At 37.0% G+C, this 24,980-nt stretch overlaps 1 protein-coding gene across 3 annotated transcripts in view; it reads right to left on the reverse strand.

The window, feature by feature from the left end:
* Positions 1-24,980, reverse strand: part of LOC115919040 (carbohydrate sulfotransferase 11-like) — a 47,733-nt gene that overhangs the window by 16,052 nt on the left and 6,701 nt on the right. Inside the window, exons 1-2 of one of the 3 annotated variants that reach the window (XM_030997656.1) lie at positions 10,471-10,931; positions 5,766-5,902 (exon numbers count right to left, since the gene is read on the reverse strand). The gene's annotated coding sequence lies outside the window, so the exon portion shown is untranslated. Of the gene's footprint in view, positions 1-5,765; positions 5,903-8,502; positions 8,627-10,470; positions 10,932-24,980 lie in introns of those variants that run through there. The other 2 variants (XM_030997672.1, XM_030997665.1) reach the window with 2 other exon arrangements.

The raw sequence follows: 24,980 nt of genomic DNA on the forward strand, positions 1-24,980 counted from the left end.
AATTGCAGAATCACAATAAAACACAATGTCAGTTAAAATTGAAGTACTCAAAGGGCGGAAGAAACTGTCAAAACAGCCAAACTAAAAGCACCTAAATCCTTATGGGGAGGAGCGCTATATCCATGATAGTAATATCCCCCATCAAAGTTTCATGTTGTATATGCCCCTGACACGACTAAAATCCTTTTATTTTCCAATCCGTGCAAATCATTCGCCAAACACCAATCCGTGAATCCAGTTAATGTCTGCTGCAGTCGAAGGATAATTGGAGACAAAGCCGCCAGTTTTGTATTACATTGTGCTTGGAGTTTGAAAATGGCCGCCAGCTATGCTGTCAATATAGATTAGTGTCATAGGATGGAAGCCCATCATCTATAGTCGTTCAATCTTGCATAGAGCCTGAAGGGAGTGTAATCTTTCGTAGATGTGGACATACATCGGATAGCTGTACCTAACGGGTGTCAGAAAGGGGTGGTGATCGTAGCAATAAAGAGGATTTGTCGACAAATAATTCATTCCAGGAGGAAGAAAAAAGACAAGATAATCAAAGCTTGCATTAACTGACTGACTATCAAGTCCACAAGCCAGGTTCAAGTTCGCGGAAAGCATACATAATAATCAACAGACAAGAATTTTTGTAGAATCTGGTTTTGTAAGATTCAAAACTTTTTTATTGACATAGTGATGAGCTCGCGAAATTATTTTCACCTTGTAAATCTCCTGATTATGTACTACAATATTTTGTTTTCAATCATAATTGATTTTGTATGGAACTCTGTGTGTTTGTTCATTTTGTTATAACTCTATATCACATTATCTCCGAAGCTTTTTTAAAATAAATCTATGTCATCAAGACGGAATAACGTAGTTATTTTTTCGAAGGTTAAATCATAATAGCAAATCTTGCTACAAGAATCTTCACAATAATGTCTTCCTCTTGAGATACTGCAGAGCAAAAAGGTTTGCCATGACTGTGATCTTATTTTGTTCGCAAGTTTGCTCGAAAATGCCAAAGCATCCCATGAGATATGGTGCAAAAAGAAATCTTACTACATAACAACAAGAGGCAGTAACTTATCCTCCATGGGGACCCACTGCGCGTATCGTCTGCTCAAACAAGCGAGGTGTGACATAAACTGTGACACCAAAAACCCGCCAAAAACACCACGGCGAACACGGAGGTGTCGGTTTACTCGCTCTCTGCTAAAGGGCAGGACTTTGAACGCAAGGATAACATGATAATCGCTACCTTTGATTAAGGAGCTGCAAAATGGCAACTGTATGCATGCGAGATTTTGTGACGCATGCGATAATAAGTAATTTTATCCCAGAACAACATTTTGCGGCTCTGCTCACCGTCTTTAGAACCACCAATCGAAAGCGAAGCTGTACTTTTTCTTCCTTTTTTCCCTTTAAAAAAAATCACTAAAAATAAACCAAACAAAACGAATTATGTTTAGCATGCCACAAAGAGAGAAAAAGACAATCGACCTTATTAGATTAATTTGAGGAAGATCGGATATGGTAATCTCGCACTTTTTTTAGATTTCATAAGCACAAGCATGAACATAAAGAGGTAGCATTTATATCGTTGCCGACTTCGAGTATTTTGTTATTGGAAATGAATGTCCCAAAGACACGGGGAAAATTCCCAGGCGTGTATTACTCTTAAACATGACTGTATACAAAATAATGCATCTTTTGCACACAAAAAATTAATGTAGATATTAGGAAGCACACAGCAATATCTTAAAATAGAATACCTCACTTCTCCTAATTCATAACTTATTACTGGCAAGCCAATCAATCATAATTTATAGAAGGACATTTTAACGGAGGAACAAAGTCACCAACAACCGTAGTATTATAGGCCTACTAAAGTCTTTGAGGTTATATTGCACGTATTGTGTATACTGCAATCACAGCTTCTAAAGTCAGAACATCCGTTACTGATAACGAGCTTGATGGAAAATACAAGGAGTTGGATAAGTTAAATAAAGTGCATGCTGAAGCGTAGACACGGGTAATGTAACACGTTGTCATCCAATTGCTTATCCGTTGTTGTGCTATCCACTGACGGAAAGACTACTGTCTGCGAAAAGCCAGAGAGGCGTTAAAGAAAAGAATGAGTTCTAGGAAAGGTCAAAGGTGAAAAAATTATTAGTGAGCTTTTTTATTCTCTTTAAGTTAAAGTGGAAGACGTTCTGAGAAGAAAAAAAATCACGTGACGAGGACTGTTCTTCATGTAGCCCAATAGCCAAAATAAGGACAAGAAATAGAAGAAGACAGTCTTTGAACCAAACTTTCATGCCAGCCACCTTATTTGTGTAGTCCCATATATACCTGTGTACAGTGCAAGTGACTGTCAACAAGAACAAGTCAACTTCTTTTCATTCCGATCATACAACAACATAACAGTATACTACAACTCTTACGCACATACAAACATTTTCCCAGGTTTGCTTCCAGAAAGTTTCTTTCATATAAATGCAATCGCATGACCAGAACTCAACTTCATCTTTAACCCTATTTGATTCAACGAATGTTACGCCCTTTCTTTCTGGATCTTCACCCGTTGATTAATTTGTGAGTAAAGCATCTCAAATTTGTAACTGATTTTCATGATTCTTACTGAAAAGTGAACTGCACTATACTTTCTTAGAACGCATGCATGGTTTGCAAAAGCATCCAAGTATAGATTTAGTTTTTGTCTGCTGCTTGAGGTTGCCTGGGTTCTTGTAAGGAATAAAGTTGTTTTCACCTCCTCCACAAAACGCATCTTGTTGGCCTCAGAAATATTTTGTCCCTCAATAATGGAGGCACTCAATATCGATCCATTACTATTTTCTTTTTTGTCCCTTTGTTTATGGTGAGTATATTATTATTATTGAAGATCCTGCGAGTGAAATAAGTGACTCCTTTCTTTCCTTCCCTCCGCGGCAAACAATTCACGGAATTCTTTCGCAAAATTAAGAACGAAATGTGGCGTAAATTGGAAAAGTCAATCGCAGAGAAACAACGTCCATCGGTTTTCATTTTGCCCCTTCCATCACGACAAACAACTTTCACAATTTTTTCATCAAAAGCCAGCGGAATCAATATACATCTACTGGCATTCACGTCGATACTTCTATGCGGATGCCTCCATCACAGAAGGTTGCCATGGTTATGGTATATTCGGGTGATATGAACTCGAGCTCGAGGGTAGATTCTGTTTCAAGTAGATACACGAGGAAAGGGAATGCCTTTAGACAGGCGCTAATAACGACGGCGAAAAGACAATTTCGCCTCTCCTCTCATCATCAGCTGGTTTATATTGAATTATAACATCCGAAGAGGAGCTCTAAAAAAGAGTCGCAATAGAATTTTTAAAATGCCACTATGAGAAACTACAGCTCCTATAAAATGGCTTTTCTTCATAACGGCCCTTTGAATATATTTAATGCTACGGTCACAAAGGTTCGTACGAACGATAATTTCGCACGAATCTCCCTGTTTTTCCATTGTCTTTCCGAATTTCCATTGTCTGAAAATCGTTCGTACGGCGTTCGTAGCAATTCGTAATGGCATTTGTGACCGATGCTTAATGTAACTGTTATAATTATCTCATTATTGTTGTCATCTCAACTAAAGCGTTCCTATTTAATTGCGTATAAGAAAGACAAGAATGTGAAATGTAGTTTGTGTTTATTCTATTGATGTATCGTCAAGGCAACTTTGCCAAAATTTGTTACAATTATTGTGTCAGAGATGAAGCGATATCTGACTGAGAAATCGTTCTCAATTATAGAAAATTTCTTCAAGAAGAACTTCATATCAACTCATGCATGGTGAATCTGTCCAGATATCTCCCCCCCCCCCCCCCCAAAAAAAGGAGTAAATTCCTTTTATTAATGTACATGCAACGTTCATGTCACTTTAACTACAATGTACATATCAATATGATATGTCATGCATATTTTACTTTAAACAGAGCACATGGATCTCTATACAAAAATCAATGGCATCTTAAAATATAACTAACTCTTAACTTACATACAAGGATCATCTCTCATCGAATTTTCCATAAGACACCATTCAACTATAGGTAAATATTGATGCCACTCAGGGAATAGTAACCTCCAGTCACTTGACCATCTACGACGCCATGCATGCTCTCAGCCGACCTGACTGACCATGAAGGGTTCTATTGCAAGGCACCCGGGGTGTAATGGTGGAGGTTACAGAGGTTTAAAGGTAAAAACCACTTATGGTCATGCGATTGCATTGTGAAAGAAACGATGTGGAATCGATCAGAAAAGGTTGATCATCTAGCATCTAGCATCTGCAAGGTTCTGGAATCATCAAAATGATAACAAATTTGGCCCATTCTTCGTAAAGTTACAAGCATTATACACAGAAAGATGTATATGGGACTACCCTATATCTCTCACAGTCCATGAGAGAAACAAATTTACCAAATATATGAATTAGTAGGCGGTTTTTCGGCAATTTTTTTATCATCATGTATTAGTCAAAACATATTCTTTCACATGATTGGTAATGAGAGCTTCCATTTAATTTTTTGAAATTGGGGCGTTTCCAATACTGGTCTTTACCTTTAACAAACAACGGGCTATAGGAGAGGAATAGGAAGGGGGAAGTCAGAGAAGTTTTGATTTCTCCTTGCTCGTGACTCATTCCAGAGCAGACGAGGGAGGGAGAGAGTGAGACGTATAGAAAACATGCTGTTAATATGGTCTACTATAACTGGACAGTCTGTATTCCATGATTGCGCTCTGTAGTATTAGTCAAGGCCGACAAAGATGGCTTAGAATCTAGATCATTGACCCTGTTCTCTTTCCGGATTCATTGAACTCTAAGGGAAAAATTCGTGTCACCTTGGTTTAAAAAAAAAAAAAGAAAAGAAAAGAAGGAAAAGAAGGAAAGAAATAAAAAGGAAAAAAAAAAGAAGGAAAGAAGAAAAAAGAATAGAGGGGTATAAAAGGAGGGTGATGGATTGAAGCTTCTTCGGATATCACCAGCCCAGGTATAAGCCACAATATTGTTTACAGAGATCAGAAACATCCGGAGAATTCCCTCGATAGAGGTGGTGGAAACAATACAGTATACAGCAATGTCACTACCTTACATATATTCATGCTGTTTTGATACAGCATGAGGGTCATGCATGTCACTGTATTTACACGCTATCATGGAATATCCTATAAAAAAAAATATTATCATAGTAATAAGCAAGACTGTGAGATACACTCCACTACAGACATTTCAAAATTCTACCACCTGCGAGCAACACAAAAATAACTTTATTAAGGTAAGCATATATTTCGTCAACAAAATATACTAAAGATACGAGAAAATTGTAATGTTCATCTCGCTGCCTGAATGCCTTAAATGGTTACCTGAATATTGACATTTTCACACTTCTTGGGGAGAGGCACCCCCCCCCAATAGTTCATGATCGGAAATTAAAAAGCTCCCAATTACATTTGCCCATTCTTCGTAAAGTTACAAGCACTATACACAGAAAGATGTATATGGGACTACCCTATATCTCTCACAGACCATGAGAGAAACAAATTTACCAAATATATGAATTAGTAGGCGGTTTCCCGGCAATTTTTTTTATCATCATGTATTAGTCAAAACATTCTTTCACATGATTGGTAGTGAGAGCTTCCATTTCATTTTTTGAAATTGGGGCGTTTCCAATACTGGTCTTTACCTTTAACTATAGTTTCGTTGATGTCTGAAGATATACTCACCTCCATACGATATATACGAATAGAGTTGTTATCATTAGCCACTGTCTAAGCTGATCTCATAGCTTGGCCAACCAGTCATCGCACTTTCAACAGCTAGCTGGATTTAACATCTAGTTACATGACCATCACGAAGTAATCTGAAAGGTAAAAAGAGGAATAAAGGGGAAAAGAAGGGAGAAAAGGTTTAAAACTTCAACGAATAATAATCAAGTGTCAACAGTGGTAAACCATAATGCAGTGCTGGAATTGGTTGCAATTATTTTACATGTAAATCTACAACTCAAGGTAAAGCCTCGGTCACAAATGCCTTACGAACTGCTACGAACGCCGTACGAACGATTTTCAGACAATGGAAATTTGGGAAGACATGGAGATTCGTACGAAATTAACGTTCGTACGAACCTTTGTGACTGTAGCATTAGGCTAAGCACTTTTGGAGTTCAGGGCCCCGTCTTATAAAGAGTTGATATCAGACGCAACTTATTTGCGATTGATACCAATCGCAACTATAAGAGAAAGAAGACTGCAAACTTACGATTGATTTTCATCAATCGTCAGTTTGAATAAGAGTCCCAGGGAAAAAAATAATATTTATTTTTAGGGGGCTAGTTTTCAAGTTTGCCTGCATGAAAATAACATTCTAAAATTTGTTTTGCATTGAACTCTATGCAATATTTACAGGGACTCTTTTCTGATTTTCGGGGGCTCTTTGAGGCATTTCGGGGGCTAATTCGCCCCGAGCCCCCGTGTATATTGTTCACTGTATAAGACGGGGCCCTCGTCATACACCTCACCTTCCAATAGACCATTTTCGTAATGTATTCATATTTAATACATAATAATTATGTCAATGTGAAGGGCCTCGATACGAATTATTTTATTCACCTATTATGAATAATTGTATTATATTTTGTTATAGGAATAACAAACATTATAGCTTGCCCTACCTAACAACACGTTATTATATGCAATTTGCATTCTGATTATTGAAATACAATTATTCGTGACAGGTGAGTGACATAATACGTATTGAGGCACTTTACAAAGACGTGATATGCATTGAATGTTGTTACATTACGAAAATGGCCTATTGTATATTTTCACCACAGTGGTTGGCTTTACCAAGACACCATGTATAAATTAAACACAGTCTGATACTCCGGTTGGCATAGATGGTGATGAATGCTTTTTTTGAATAATAATAACGTTCACCAATGGACATTTCTCTCCAAGTACCACACTAGATGATTTCAGTTTCATCCCATGGCTATAATACGCATTCATGAAATTTGATGCAGAACTACCTCACCACTTCACACACGCGACCTAGTAGTCAGTGGTCCCGTTTACAATCGATGCAAGTCGGAACGAAAGTAGGTTAAGGAGATGGAAATGAAAACGATAAAATATTGAACTTGATAGCTGGAAATTGACACTAGTACTTGGAGTGGTGGGCTGACATACTCCTCAGAAAACAAATCATGGTTTTGCTTTTTTTTATTCCATACTATTACTAGGCTATATCCTTTTTTTCTGCATTGAATAGAATGTACTTGTATATCCCTGCGAAATACTGAATTCATAAATATGTGGTTTTGAGAGTGTTCAATCGAGAGCGCTGTTAAGGTAACTTAAATCATTATTAGACATATAGCAGTCAAAAAATAACACGGCCCTTATCAAATAAAACATTGCATTATCTAAATACAGAGTGAGTCAAAAAAAAGTTTACACCTAGAAAATTGCAAATTATTTAAAAAATCATCGATGAACATTTAACTGTTATATGTCTTATGAAAGAGTGTTTTATCCCAAATCATTTGGTACCATTTTTGTGTGGTATGTGTTCACGCTTGGATGAACAGGAGACAGTGTTTGCGAGAGTGCAAAAATCGAATTGCGCCAAAGTTGCCTATGTGATATTCGAATAAAACAATTGGGTTTTGGGTATTAATTCGGTATTTGCAGTAACACTAACAATAACACTCCTAACAAAATTAATCATGCCACACATATCAAATATCGAATATCAAATATCAACGAACATTTGTGCGCGTGTGTGTGGGTGTGTGTGACTTTGCTCTTTGCAAAAAACATATGCAATGCATTTCATTTGATACATTCAATCCATTCTCTCACTCCGCTAATCCCAACATAATACATACTGAAGTCATCACTTTGGCGCAAGTCGATTTTTGCACTCTCGCAAACAATGCCACCTGTTCATCCAAGCGTGAACACATACCACACAAAAATGGTACCAAATGATTCGGAATAAAACACTGTTTCATAAGATGTATAATAATTTACTGTTCATGGATGATTTTAAAAATAATTAGCAATTTTCTAGGTGTAAACTTTTTTTTTACTCACACGGTATATCGTTTAGAGATACATCATAAAATAGACATTAAATCGACTAAAAGTAAAACACAAAATAAAACGGTAAACCGACAGGATATGCGGAGAGTTATAACATCACTTCGATAATTATATTATTTTATCAAAGATATTTTAAACTTTGACTTGGAAGAACACGGGTTCTCTTAGCACAGATCCTCTCGAAAGAGAAGTTCTCTTGAACGATTTAGTTCGTACTACTCCATAAGACAAGTGAAAGTTTGGGCATTCCTCGCATCAATCGCCTTAAGCGAACAAGAAATTATGAAGAAAACCTGGTTAAAAGCGATTTAAATAATTATGTCCAGTATACCAGCAAAAAGACTATAAAGCTTACCGATACATTGTAAAATAATGCGAAGAATTTATGTTTTCCCGGTAGTACGAAGATAACCTGAAGAAAAGCGATGTTAATACACAAGGAATGACTCTAAAAGACTATGCTTTACAAGTGCATTTTAAAATAATGGGCAGATATTGTATGAGTGTTATTTCCTGGTATGATCATGTTTTCTCCATATCCTATATACACTTCAAAAAATAACCAGTAATACTCGAATATTCTAGGTCAGCTATCACGAAGCAGGAAGGAAGAAGAACTAAACAAACAGATATCAAGGACCAAACATACATCCTACATCTAGCTGCATCGGAAATAACAAACTCATATAACTACTGGGAAATTGGATATTGGGATTTTAACGGACTAGCTTGTTTCATTCATTTTTAATGAAAAGGGTAATCTATTTTCGAAATGTAAATACAGGGAGAGGGGTTTGTTTAATTCCCTTTAGAAAGCCTATTCAGCATTATAATTATGATGCCCCCGAAGAATGTAGCGCTTGTCATCAATAGTAAAAAATTGTCAAGATCACAATTTTGTCAATTTTAAGTTAGAGATATGATTATTATACACATTGATACATACATGCTACATGTAAGTATCACGTTGATTTGTTACAGTTTGCAGATCAAACTGTGGAATGAATACCAAACGAGCTATACGGCTTGTCTTTGAATATCATATTCATACACGGATGTAAGATAATCCTAATGAGGTGATATATCATCATGCACACCATGTATGCATCTTCCAGGCAGTGAGTGCTATATAGCGTTAATTTATTTATGTGAGCAAAGGAGAAAGGAGTTTAGCCTGTCAAAAAGGATGAACCAACAACATAACTGTCCATCCAAAATGGTAAGAATGCAGTATATACAGCACGTGGATAACGTCAATGAAACTTTTACGATGGTCAATTTTAAATAAGGAAAAGAGAATTTGTCTCCGTATATAGTCCAGAAAATATTGTCCTGTAATTTGTTTTCTGTACTAAAATAATAGAACAAAAACCCTAAGATATTTGGATGTCCCAGTTGCAGCCAACATCAAATTCTGTAGAGCTTTGCAGGAATTATGAACATGTCACGTATGTCCTATCTGTGAAATTTAAACGTTAGCAGTGTCCTAATATTCAAATTATGCAAGGAAACCTCTCTACTCTTTAGACTTCACTGTCAGACACTATTGAGTGAATGACCGACTTCTTCTGACTTGTATCATATTGCGTGCATGATATTTCACAAAATCTTTTATGAACTTTGAAGAAGTTATACTATTTTTTTAATATAGTTATATTCATGATAATTGATTCTGATGTTAAATATTTTATCAAAGTTCCCATTTTTCATGATTTAACTGAAAAAATAACTCTATTTATAGTAATATGTTTTTGCGTGGATATGTTTTTGCATCCACGCAAAAACATATTACAATAAACATAACTCGGATGCTTGTGTGAGGAATAAGATTCTTAGGGGTAAAATGGGAAATTTGCAATATCGCTATAAAAAAAAAAAAATTAGTGGATAGTGAGGCAATGACCTCACAGACTCATGAGTGAGTTGCCAATTTGTCTTGTGATTTTCAAAGTTTTGCATGTCATTACAAATTCATAACTTTCTTATTAGTTATCCGATTTTGCTCAAATTTTTTTTCGATTGGTTTGTCTGATTTGTCTACTTCTATTATAAATACATGTACGTTATTTTTGGAGTGGACTTGGCCTTTAAGTATATGCTGTACACGGAGAGAGTCCAGTCGATAAGAGATATCTGGTCACGGTGTTTAGTTAAAAACACGGATGATCACGTGCTGTTCCGTGCATGTACCGCAAGTCCGCAACCATTCTGTAGAGCGAGAGTGAAATAATGTTCCCGAAAAATACCCCTGATCACAATGCTCACAATATCATACTGAGCAATATACCACGTCTCAATTGATCAAAAATCGTGATTAACTTACCGCGGAGTTTTAAAAACTTAACTCAAGTTTTTCATCCACGCGTTGAACCAAGGAGTTATTACACCTTCTCAAGTTAAGACTTCGTTGCCACTGCTACCGTAACACGGTTTAGCTGTACAAATGTATCTCTATGGCCGCCTTCTAGTAATGAGTTCGTTGCTGTCTTATCTCCCGTATGACACGGGTGACAGTGAGTTGTTAATCTCTGTAACTTCAGTCTTCATCCTATACACACTGATGCATGTGAACTTGTATGAATGATGTCGATATCATTTACCAACTGAGTATTATATCAGCAATGACATGATGGACCTGTACTATACGATACTACAAATCAGAAAGCGTGTTCGTAGGGTCGTGCCACGACTGGTATATTTACGTCCTCACAATATTATGTACTTGCTACACGAATATGTCAATATATACTTTCTTTATCCAAGGGGTGAAGTGTTTGCTCCAAAGCTAGGCATTTGCGATTCGAAACAGAAAACAAGACCTTTATATCAACAACTTCGTCCGGTACCAGCTATTTCTGGTTCCAGGCTCTCCTATTCGCTGCGTTACGACCGGATTAAACCAACAACAACTTCTTCTTCTTTCTCCTCCTCTTCCTCTCACTTCTCCTTCTTCTCCATGTTGTCGTTGTTGTTCTTCCTCGTTTTCATTTTCCTCAAATTCCTCCTCCTCCTCCTCCTCCTCCTCCTCCTCCTCCTCCTCCTCCTCCTCCTTCTTCTTTCTTTCTTTGGACATTTGCGATTCGAAACAGAAAACAAGACCTTTATCAACAACGTCGTCCGGTACCAGCTATTTCTGGTTCCAGGCTCTCCTATTCGCTTCGTTACGACCGTATTAATAATTAAACCAACAACAACTTCTTCTTCTTCTTCTTCTTCCTCCTCTTCCTCTCACTTCTCCTCCACGTTGTCGTTGTTGTTCTTCCTCGTTTTCATTTTCATCAAATTCTTCTTCTTCTTCCTCCTCTTCATCTTACTTCTCCTTCTCCTCCTCCTCCATGTTGTCGTTGTTGTTCTTCCTCGTTTTCATTTTCATCAAAATCTTCTTCTTCTTCCTCCTCTTCCTCTCACTAGTCTTCTCCTTTTCCTCCTTCTCCATGTTGTCGTTGTTGTTCTTCCTCGTTTTCAATTTCATCGTATTTCACCATATTAAACCAACAACAACTTCTTCTTCTTCTTTTCCTCCTCCTCCTCCTCCTCCTCCTTTTTCTTTCTTTCTTTTTCTTGTTTTCTTCTTCTTGACGGTGCATAATTAGTCTATTCAAAAATAGAATAGTTATGCCAAGCGTATGAACGAGGATGGTACAAAATGATCCGTGACAATAAAATGTTTTGAGGCGTTCGAGAGCACGTAGTATTTTATAATTTCATTGGGTAAAAACGAATCTGTTTCCTGCAGGTATGGAGCATTCAGCTAATGCAATTATGAAAAACCAGTTCAAACGGCTACACCTTATTAAAAGGGATAGTTGAATTCTGTTTTTCAGACCGCAAATGCCTTCACAGCGCATGGTTATTGCTCTTATTCTTACCTATGACATTTCTAGTGCCCTTTTAGAACCTAAAATTGTTATGAAGGTAATTTTAGACCCCAAAATGTGTGAAATTTAGGCAATACGATCATACCAATTCAGCTCCAATTCTTTCCTCCACTTTAATTAAAAATAACAATACATGGGCCGGCTGATTGTGCGTAATATAACCTACACGAAAATGCCATCAAAAAAGCCAACATCGGCATTGGCTGAAATACGACGTAAAAGGCGCTATTTCGTTTTTTTCAACGGCTTTTTCAAATTATTTAATATTTGTGGTGTATTAGAAATCATTATATTTATGGATATTTCAGCTGTCTCTGAACCGATTTTGTCATTTAAATTGTATGTTCTTTCAAATTTGACACTCAGTTTTTCATTATCTCACAAAAAAATTATTTTGTCTAGCGCCCTCTGCAACAGAACTCAACTATCCCTTTAAAGGTACTATGTCCCATTTGCAGGCCCGAAAAATGAAAAAGTTAAATTCCAACTGCATTTGAAAGATAATACTAATTTAGAACTTCCCTAAATAAGGTGGGTCTTGAAAATGTCTTCAAGTGGGAAAATAACGACTATTAGTTGTCAAATCGACTTTAGGGCTACAGAGCCCAAAAGTAATAGTCTTGATTTTCAGACAATTGTACCGAATGGTCATACGTTTTATGCTGCGCAAAGATTTAATCGGTTTAATCTTGGCCATCACAAGAAGTGGTTTATTTATGTAGAGAAATGCTCATGTACCCTTTACAACTCTTTATATATGTTATTACCAAAGAAGAAAAAAAAAGCAAGTCAGTCACTCAATAGTGTCTAACAGTGAAGTCTAGCAAGTAAACGGGTTTCCTTGCATAATTTGAATATGAGGACACTGCTAACATTTAAATTTCACAGATAGGACGTACATGACACATTCATAATTCCTGCAAAGTTCTACAGAATTTGAGGTTGGCTGCAAAAGGGACATAGTACCTTTAAGAGATACCCTAAATTGAGGGAATAAACAACACCCGACCGCAAAGGTTGAGTTGTAACGATGGTAAAAAAAAATTGTGAGCTTTCTCAGTAATACTTGTATGTCACTTTAGATGAAATAATATCCCAGCAGGATATTCTCTGAAAATGATTGCTCTTTAATAATAAATAACCCTCCTAAGTTTGACGAGCAATCGCTGAAAAGTAGGGATCAAACTTACATGCCAAGGGTGTATAGTCCTATAATAACCCATTTTTGTACGTAGTGTATGTGATTTTCAAAAAAATATTCAATCAATGTCTTTTCATTTTGATCGTTCCAAAACTTCAAAGTATTATTTACTACATAATCTGATCCTTTCCCGACTGCTTCCAGTCATTTTCTCTCTCAATATAATCCCATGACCAGTCTATTCAACTCTGTCTTTAACCCAAAAGCCCATCAAAATATATGATCTTGATATTTTGTTCACCGTGTTGTGTCTATAATTATGTTTATCGTGTTTTGTGTTTTGCTAGTCTAGGGTATAAGAGGTGCCAGGGTTGAAAAGGAAACCAATAACCACCAGCCTATTTCTTCATACTAACCGTGCAGGATGTACTAAGTACATGTGAACAACGCGGGAATCAAGCTCACTATACGTAGTGCTTCGAAATCTGTATGTATCAAGGGACAGATAATTAAAACATCTGGTAATATAGAATCATCTTCAAAATTAGCGATATCAACAATTATTGCAACTTTCTAGAGTCATGTTTATTATCTTAATTATATCACCTCATAATTTTTTTATTAGTGTTGACTTTTCTCTCTCGATCTTAAATTATCAGACAAACGCAATCGGGTACTTTTCGATCACTATTGAAAACATTTTATTTTTAAATGGGAGCGCTTGTATCTGTGTATTAATCCTACATGCGGCCAGAAAAGAGATGTTTTTCATTAACCTCTCGACTAATTATTACGAGGCACTATCATGACATAGAGAGTAAAACATAACGTTTCATTTGATATAAAAAAACATTGCTGTAGGCCAAATAAAATTATTTTATGCGAGGGAGCGTAGCGGGCGAGCGAAAAAATGTTTGCATTTTCATAAGTCTAAATGCTGCACTCTTGGGCCCTCCATAGGCTAGAGAGTGCTTCAGTTTTTAGTCAGTTTTTGCTATATATTTTGGGGATCGCCGCCCGTGATATTGCAACCACAATCGCAATGAAATATTTAAGCTATAGGTACCAGCTCTGAAGGTGGAGAAATTTCTGGACAAAAATTACGACAGGAAAAACGATGTGATCTGCACTGATCATTTTACGGTTCACAGCAGGGAAACGTACGTACGCAATAGCAGTCGAATCCATGCAATACGTCATAGAACGGGTCGTGCGCAAACACAATGGCGACGTTCTGAAAATTCTCAGAGCCGCGAAAGACGCAGGATTCTGAAGAAGAGTTACGTCCTCTCTTCGTCAAATGTATGATGTTTCATATTTTTCAGATAATATTATAAATGGCCTACAAAAACTTAACACGTGTTTTGAGGTTAATTCCCCTTTAAATGGCATGTTTGAGGGTTAGCGAGAATATCGAGTATATACGACATTGATATATAGCCAGGCAGAATGCAAAGGCGCCGTCGCGTCGTCGGCTAATTTAAAGCACTATCCGAAGTCTGGGCAATAATTAACCCGAATTGCATGAACATTGAGAACACATTAATTGAACGAATACATCAAGTAATAGATAGCACTGGAAACTATTGCATTGCACGCCTTTTCATGAAAAACGTGGGATAGTATCAGTAAATGAATAACACGAGACCGCGTTTGACCAATCATTAATTTTTTATTAGGATCTACATGTATTGTAGGTGTGAGTTATAGTAGAGTTATGTAGGTGTGATTTTATAAAAACTCCTCCAAATATAGACGAATATTTCTGTCGACAAAAATATAAATATAACAACTCCAGAGATACATATTTCGACTTTACAACAGACAAAACATCCTTGGAACTTTCTTACTTCTACTTTTAAACTTTTCAAGATAGATATAATGATGTGCAATTCAAACACATTGGATTTCACAGTTAAAGCATTTCGTAGCAGGTCCATGGTTAAAATGAGCCTGAATATTGTATGTGAGTGTAATCTATAAAATACGTAAGACACGATTGCGAAATTACCATACTTGAATTGAACACTATAGAAAGGGAAATCCCCCAAATGAGATACCCCATCTCGAGATTTAGAAGGGAGAAACAGGTATTCCATCTTGATTACAACCAGGGTCAATGATTAAACCAAAGAGATCTTTGATTAAACAGAGCTCAATCTTCTTCACACAGTAAACACTGAAAAGGGTGACATGTTAGACGCCCTCCATCTCCCATGGGAGAACGGCAGAGAGGGAGTGAGAGAGAGAGAGAGAGAGAGAGAGAGAGAGGGGGGGGGGGGGTTAGAGGGAGAATTGGGGAGAGAAAGGGGAGTATGTACCGAATAGAATATCCATGGACCTACTACATGACAATGACAATGCCAATGATTTAATTTCTTTCACGGCCCCATGGTTTATCGAATGAGGAAAGGTTATGCTCGTGATCTTCCAAAGATATTTGGTATAATTTAGATCTATTACTTCCAGAGTTACATTGGCTATTATATTTATTTTTATATATGTTCGTATATGACAACGTCGTAACCATAGCATCCACGAGGACAAGGGTATCATCAGGATTACCCACTCACTATTTTCAAATAATAATTTTATAGAAAGAAAAAATATTGTCACCACAATCTTCTGGGGATAGGGGTGGGGCAGGGTCGGTTAGATCTCTTTTTGTACCAATCTTCTCTTCTCCATGAATTTAATTTTCTCTTTTTCTCTTTTATTTTAACCATTAAATGTGGTGGGGAGGGATATGCAGCCTCGTGTCCCTGTAATGTCACACAACTGGAAAACTTGGTCTGTTGAGTTTTAAAAGTCAGAAGGATATCAAATCAATGTAAAAGTGGATGAGCTTAAATCTGCCACTCAGCCGAAGTAATATCCATAGGATTAGCATACCATTACAGCCACCACAGTTGGCTTAGTTTTTTTTTTTAAACCATTTTCTGATAAATATTACCTTTGAATCTCCCAACCATGTTTTTGAGTGTAATATTAGGAAGTATTCTTTCTTCCGAGATGTAATTGAAGTTGACACTTTTTTAATATCAGTGATTTTTCAAATCCTCTGTCTGGCATACCATGACGTGCCACGCACGATCGCTCAAAATGATATATTGCTTTTTGCATGCGGTGAAGCAGAATTATTACTTTTTTCAATTACGAATCTGCGGAATACTATAGGTGGACTGCAGCGTCCATGAAAGTTATTTATTATTCATCATCATACCAAAATGATATAACGTTAACAAGTGATATGATTGAATAACACAGATTTCATGAGTCAAACTGCTTCAGTAACACGGTATGGGTTTGATTTCCTTCGTTTTGTTATCATACACGTCATTAAAAAAAAACACTCACGTTAATATATATTAGGAACCAAGTAATCCAACAAGGTGGGAAATAGACAAACAAACAAAAAATAAACAAACTTCAAAGTTAAGGATTACCCCATGGATTTTAATTCATGTCTTGATGTAAGGGAACTCTTTGTGAGTTATTACGACTCGGAGAGTTTATAAACAAAAGGGCTAAGTATCGCCTATAATAATTGCCTTTAAAGGTATGTCCCTTTTGCAGCCAACCTCAAATGCTGTAGAACTTTGCTGGAATTACGAATATGTCATGTATGTCCTATCTGTGAAATTTAAACGTTAGCAGTGTCCTCATATTCAAATTATGCAAGGAAACCCGTTTACTTGCTAGACCTTACTGTCAGACACTATTGAGTGACTGACTGGCTTTTTTCTTCTTTGGTAATAACATACATGAAAAGAGTTGTAAAGGGTACATGAGCATTTGTCTACATCAATAATCCACTTCTTGTGATAGCCAAGATTAAACCGATTGAATCTTTGCGCAGCATAAAACGTATGACCATTCGGTACAATTGTCTGAAAACTAAGACTATTACTTTTGGGCTCTATAGCCCTAAAGTCGATTTGACAACTAATAGTCGTTATTTTCCCATTTGAAGACATTTTCAAGCCCCACCTTTTTTTAGGGAAGTTCTAAATTAGTATTATCTTTCAAATGCAGTTGGAATTTAACTTTTTCATTTTTTGTGCCTGCAAATGGGACATAGTACCTTTAAACTCAAAATAGACTTGGTACTCTCAAGACGCTCGCTCGAGTCACTGTGTCATCACCGATGCAAGCAAACATGGCATTCCTCCCTCATCCCACATTTCCAGGTCAAACCAGATGACCCTTGGACGGTTCCAACATGAGAAACGTGTCGAGATGTATCGGAATAACATCCTCATCGTTTATCTTCCATCAAACGAGCTAAACATCTCCGTTATCGAGACAAACACAGCCCAGTGATGTAGCCCAATCGGAAGAGGAAGATTCAAGATTCTCCAAACAAAATCTTACATCATGGTGACTTTTATCTCTCTCGAATGGTTCGAGATGTTTTCTTATTTAATTGTGGTTGGGGATATCTCTATATAAAAGCGACCGTTAACGCATTACAGAGTATTTACTTGTTCAATGGAAAGTTGCACGTGTATTAGCCTATGGAATAGCGGCTTGGGATTATTATAGGCCAATCTCAATTCTACCATGCAGTTTTATCAAATATACTTGAAACAATCGTCTTTAACCTTATTAATATCGAAATAAAAAACGTATAATAATTTTATTGAGTATCAATCATGTTTAAGGCCACTTTATTCTCCGACCATTGCCCTATCAATATTATTGTTACGGGTGATTGGCTCATAAGTATCGATGATGGGAAGTTAGTATTATTGCAGGCATGTTAGATCTGAAGAAAGCAATTGACTTTGTAGATTATGAATTTCTTCTGGAAAAGTTGAAAGACTAAGCACTTCGGCGGTTTACTATTAAATTGTGTTTTGTTTGTTTTTATTTCCGAAATCCATATATACATACAAGTTCTAAAAAACATACATATAACATACATTTCAAATGATAAGAAAGTAAAATGTTGCGTATAGAAAAATGGTTGGATAGCTGGAAGAATCACTTCGGTAATCTCTCTTAAAGTTCTAAGCCTTCAAAAAGTATAAGACGGTGTATAATCCAAACTCGGTTCGGTCTTAAAAATATATGTATATTGAAACCATGTAAGTTTGATTTCTTTTGTAATTCATGTGTTTGATTTGATAAAGACCAGTTGCTTCTTACAATATTATTCCTGGCCTATTATGTATTCTGTTTTTATGATTTGTACTTTTTTGTGTTGCCAAACAATTTGAACTGAATTTAATTGAATTGAATGAGATACGACCGTGTTCACTGGCTAGGCTGCAGTATGTGCATGCGAACAAATCCAAGATAATGTCGAAATAAAGGGAACAACACTGAACACGTGAGAACGGACAAAATCGTTTTCATATTCTGCATAATTATTTTCACGTGTGCGACTTTGTACATTTTTTTCTCAATTTCAATGATACGATAGTAACGTAACAAAGTGCACAAGAAAGCCATGACATTTCTGCGCGTGCAAAGGTTTCCAGCTCACAGATTAGACACCTGACGCGTGTACATCATTATTATTTCAGTTCAACAATATGATAATATACAACAGAGCCAAGAAGTTTCCGTGCATCCCAAATTGATGACGGAGTAGGCTATATTAAAGACGAACCAAGGATTTGTAAAGGTAGGCAAGGTCTAAACAAAAAACTTGAACAAACAATAGAATTAAAAAATCACAATCCCAATCGTATTTAGTCTTAAATTTGAAAAGAGCAAAAAAAAAAGATTTATGGTGGAGTACTAGAATGAGCCGGTTGAGCCCTAGCGCCCCCCCCCCCCCACCAGCCCTTCATCCCTTAATCCGCCAATAGCTTCTATAGCTATTAGTGAGGTAAAAACAGTAGTAACTTTGTACTTGTATAGTTTTCCTGAAATATGTAGCATGTCAACCCGCGTTTTCCAAAGTCAAAGGAATAGGTTTGGTAAAATTCGTATAAGGAAATATGTCTATAATGTCACCCATGTTTGTCGATTGAGAGAGGGGGTTTCCGGCAGCAGCAAACAACTCCAATAATCATTCTGTTAATCGGATCAAGGAAGGAAATTCAAGGAAACCCGGTTGTTATTGTTTGAAAGTGAAGTAATATATCCTCCAATAAATGTGGGCCTATTATTGACCGTGAATATTATATGGATCGTAACGATCACGGAACTATAGTACCAGCCTTGTCTAGTGTTTCCGCATGTTATCCACAGCTATATACGCAATGACGAGCAAACAGTCAAGTAGGCCCGCATGATTATGACAATGGTTGACAATAGGCCCTATACAGTTGTATGAATCATTATGGAAAACAAAAATAATTACGTTCATACCAGTGTTTATTTTTTAAACAATATATTATAGCATCATTTCTTTTCTGGAAGAGACACGGGTGGAACATGATGTAAAAGACTGCATGTTACGACGTTCCATATCCAGATGCTCAACTTTGTTTTATAAGGAAATCCTTTACAACAATTTTTACAACTCAGTTAATATTCGTCTTTGAAAACAATTTTGCTTCATCTGACAAGAAAACTAGGATACCATTGGAGGATACCTTTTGGAATATCAATTTGAACCCTCAACACGTACTTCGCCTACCATCACTATAATGGCTGTATGATATACATTTTTTTCTATTAGGCAACCTTGTGTAGAATATCCACCTGATACACTATAAATCAGATACTTACTCCATAAAGGGATACTATACATTCAGCGCGAAAACAAAATCTTTACACAAGGTGGAAACTTTACCAAATTCTAAAGTGATCATTATTTTCCTCAGTGATGGAAGTAGCATCGATGCATTTTCATATCCGTTCTTCGGGATAAAAACAAAGGTATATTTTTTTCGGTGCCTGAAATATACATGATACTGAACATAACAGAATATGACTGTACTTGATGTAGAATACGCCAAGCATGTTGGACGAAACTAAGCACTCTATTATAATTGCGTTTGTAGTTTCACATCTATATCCATATTGATATGAATTGGACTGATGTACAATTTATCAAGTATCGCTTCATGACTGTAAGTGCTTCCGCAAAGCAATTAGAGCACAGCCATGAGTAATTGAAACCATTTAAAAAATGATTTATAAGTTATGATGCACATTTCTTACAGGTGGAATGATCTTGGGGGGGGGGGGGGGGTGAGTCTGCTGGAAAATGGATGCCCGTATTTGCGATAATAGTTGGATCTGTTATTATACACAATGATCCGAATAACAGACTGCATCGATGAGTTGCCGTTTGGTCTACTACCAGTTCGTCTACTACTCAGTTATTCTCTTCCCATATGGTCTACAACCAGTTCGTCTACTACTCAATTATTCTCTTCCCATATGGTCTACAACCAGTTCGTCTACTACTCGGTTATTCTCTTCCCATATGGTCTACAACCAGTTCGTCTACTACTCGGTTATTCTCTTCCCATATGGTCTACTACCAGTTCGTCTACTACTCGGTTATTATCTTCCCATATGGTCTACAACCAGTTCGTCTACTACTCGGTTATTCTCTTCCCATATGGTCTACAACCACTTCGTCTACTACTCGGTTATTCTCTTCCCATATGGTCTACAACCAGTTCGTCTACTACTCAGTTATTCTCTTCCCATATGGTCTACAACCAGTTCGTCTACTACTCGGTTATTCTCTTCCCATATGGTCTACTACCAGTTCGTCTACTACTCGGTTATTCTCTTCCCATATGGTCTACTACCAGTTCGTCTACTACTCGGTTATTCTCTTCCCATATGGTCTACTACCAGTTCGTCTACTACTCGGTTATTCTCTTCCCATATGGTCTACAACCAGTTCGTCTACTACTCGGTTATTCTCTTCCCATATGGTCTACAACCAGTTTGTCTACTACTCAATTATTCTCTTCCCATATGGTCTACAACCAGTTCGTCTACTACTCGGTTATTCTCTTCCCATATGGTCTACAACCAGTTCGTCTACTACTCAATTATTCTCTTCCCATATGGTCTACAACCAGTTCGTCTACTACTCGGTTATTCTCATCCCATATGGTCTACAACCAGTTCGTCTACTACTCAATTATTCTCTTCCCATATGGTCTACAACCAGTTCGTCTACTACTCGGTTATTCTCTTCCCATATGGTCTACAACCAGTTCGTCTACTACTCGGTTATTCTCTTCCCATATGGTCTACTACCAGTTCGTCTACTACTCGGTTATTCTCTTCCCATATGGTCTACTACCAGTTCGTCTACTACTCGGTTATTCTCTTCCCATATGGTCTACAACCAGTTCGTCTACTACTCGGTTATTCTCTTCCCATATGGTCTACTACCAGTTCGTCTACTACTCGGTTATTCTCTTCCCATATGGTCTACAACCAGTTCGTCTACTACTCGGTTATTCTCTTCCCATATGGTCTACAACCAGTTCGTCTACTACTCAATTATTCTCTTCCCATATGGTCTACAACCAGTTCGTCTACTACTCAATTATTCTCTTCCCATATGGTCTACATCCAGCCCGTCTATACTATCCCGCCATCGTAAATAATAATAACCATCAATTACTGATGGGCATTAGGGCATTAGAAAACTGGGTATTGTACCAAATGGCAATTAGACTAAATGAGTGATAGACCAAATGGGTAGAAGACTTATGGGAGATTAGACCAAATGAAAATTAGACCAAATGACTAGTATTAGCCTAAAAAGTCATTACAACCAAATAATAAGTAGACGAAAGGATTATTGGACCTTGTGGACAGTAGACTGGCTCTGTGAGTATAGACCATGGCATTGATATGGGTGAAGACCATTATGGGAAAAGACCATTATGGGAATAGACCAATCGGGTAATAGACCGTTTTATTCTAGACCAGACGGCTATAATTTATGAACCACTGCATCGTATTCTACACCCCTGGTATATCACAGTTCAAGCAAGTTGTATGCTGCATGATGTCGCTCACACAGGTATAATCCTGGACCACGGTTTCATCAACTTCACCTTGACCCAGTTTGACATCACAGCACTTTACAATTCTCATCATGCTCAAATCATGGACATGTATAATGCTTAAAGACAAAGTTGAGTTCTGGTCATGCGATTGCATTGTGAAAGAAACGGTGTGGAATCGATCAGAAAAGGTTAATCATCTAGTATATAAGTATTGGTGTGTACTTGCAAGGTTGTGGAATAAAAAATGATAGGAAATTTGGCACAGTCTGGGTAAAGTTACAAGCACTGTACACAGAAAGATGTATATGGGGCCACACGAACATGTGGAGAAAAAAAATCCGTCCCGATTTGTATGTTGTTACATGCCATATTTAAAATATGAAAGCATTTGAAAAGCCATGTTCTTCAGGAAACATATGTTATCTGATGTTTTTCCACACTTGCATAATAACAATGATAACGCTCACAAATCATTGTGCACCTCTTCCCAGAACTCAACCTTCTCTTTAAACGAGGAGTTCGGAGTTTCATATTTGATCGATTTGAGGCCATGGCAACCATTACGTGTTTTGACCTCTGACTGTGTTGCATTGTGACCTCTATCTTGTTTTCAGGACATCTACATCAAACTAGACATGTATGCATCCCAATACATTTGGGACTCCGAGACAGTATCTCCCTGGTAATGGGCAGGTCCAAGCTATTTGGATTGTGACGATTGTGACGCTGTGGTCCCGTACGTCACGCAGCACATTAATTACATTTAAAATTAATTAAAAAATTGGTCAGAACTAAAACTTTCCACAAATGAACTAGCCCATAATAGCCACAGACTCATACCAAAAGATAGCCATATAAATAATTTCATATGTTGTTATTTCTTGTTTAAAGTCTCTAAATGTCCCGTACGTCACAATCCAAATAGCTTGGACCTGCCCTAATATATACCTGGAAGAGAAGTGTGGCGATGGGTGTGGAGAGGGAAACCAAAACGTTGGTAACTCTTGACATGATCATTCGCGATAAACAATATATATGATTAGAAGCTGAATCGTTTCCGGAATAATATTCAGAGAATGAAACTAAAAGTCATTGTATGGATTGATTAACGGCAATTAAAAACAAATGATGCAAATAATATGGACAATGCAAGTATTGAGAGTAATCATAAAAGTCTTGTACGGGCGATGAGCTCGGTGGTCATGCATGATTGTATTTGTAAACTCACACTATAATAATATCCCCTAGTCACTTTTCATAACTGAGTGACGTACATTTCGAGCTCTGCATTCGATAGATTTGTAATACAGAAAGTACAATTTAGCGTTGAGTTTCGGTCAGTGTTTTTGCACACCACCGTCATGACAGATGTTTGTTGTGTTTGGCACAGTAATCTTACCCCTGACCTATCGAACCCAATTTACATGTATCAAATGTCAGGACTCGGATAGCTTGTGTTCAAGGCTTTAACAACCATTCTTAAATAATTCATGTTACAATGTTGAAGAGCAGAAAAGACATTACATTAAAAAAGTATATTTTCTTGTCACAATTCCAACAGTGTGTTGAACCGTCATCACTAATGCGTGAGTTGACACGATTAAACACAGGAGAACTGCGATTATACTCGACTTATTATGCTTGGCGGAAATTCCGTCTGTCTGGCTAGAAGATTAAGTTTGCTCAGTGACAGGGTGTCGAAGGAACTATGATATCCCCATCATATCATCACCTTTGGCATCTTCGGAAATTATGAATAACTTCCTACGCTACTATGAATAGTACATGTAATACTGGAAATCAGAAAATGTCATTTGGAAAAGCAAGATAAAAGCAATTCGATGGAAGGTAACAAACTGGATCACATGAATTGTTTAGCAATAACAAAGCTCTTGTTTGTTCCGATTGTTCTACAACTCTATATTATAATCTTGTATATATTACGATCGAGGCAAAAATGGAATAGCAAAAATGGATTGGCAAAAATTGCTGAATTGCACAAAAAGGATTTTCACGGTGTGACCATGCATGGACTGTCATGACATGTAACTTGTTTTTGCTTCAATTGACAATATACGTCCCAAAGAAAGAAGATAAAGAATTACCACCATGCAACGTTTGACTTCGGCATGTAATACGAAAAATTGAACGATAATTGTAGTTAGATCATTGTCACAAATGCAGACAGATGGAGTGACAAAATATATCAATCATGAGGATGCACAAGGCCACTCGATTATAATTACGCATTTTCTGAAGGACGTCGAAGTTCATGAGAGGAGCTAAACACCATTGGGTCCAATTCGTGATAAAATATTATTGTCTCTGGACTTTGCTAAAGTTGATTGATAGAAGCGATTAATTGGGCAATACAATACAAAATGAATTTAGAAATTGCATGTTGGTAATGGATTGGATTTTTGTTTTTGTCCTAAGCCCCCCCCCCCCCCTTCTCTCTCTCTCTCTCTCTCTCTCACACACACACACACTTCATCTCCTTCTCTCCCTCTCATCCCCAAAACATTGAAATTTGACCTAGCGGGAAAACAATTTTTGTTAAAGAATTGTGAAAATTGGTACACAATATTGGCGGCAACAGCTAAGCAAACACTATACTATAGGCTATAGGGGCAAATTGTTAAGAAATCATTTTAGGTCCGTAATAATATCCGTAATATCCAGATCAATATTCATGTACACGGATTCAGCCTTGAATCTTGATTCTAGTTTCTACCACATATTTTCACATGAAAATGATAAAATTTGTCAGCTGTAGTACATAATAACTTTTATAGACCAGTTTTAGAAACGCCCACCCCCCCCCCCCCCTCTCAAAAAATGAAATGGAAGCCCTTATTACCAATCA

This window comes from Strongylocentrotus purpuratus, unplaced genomic scaffold (genome assembly GCF_000002235.5).
Source record: "Strongylocentrotus purpuratus isolate Spur 01 unplaced genomic scaffold, Spur_5.0 spur5_contig_858, whole genome shotgun sequence".
In the NCBI taxonomy this organism is placed as follows: Eukaryota; Metazoa; Echinodermata; class Echinoidea; order Camarodonta; family Strongylocentrotidae; genus Strongylocentrotus; species Strongylocentrotus purpuratus.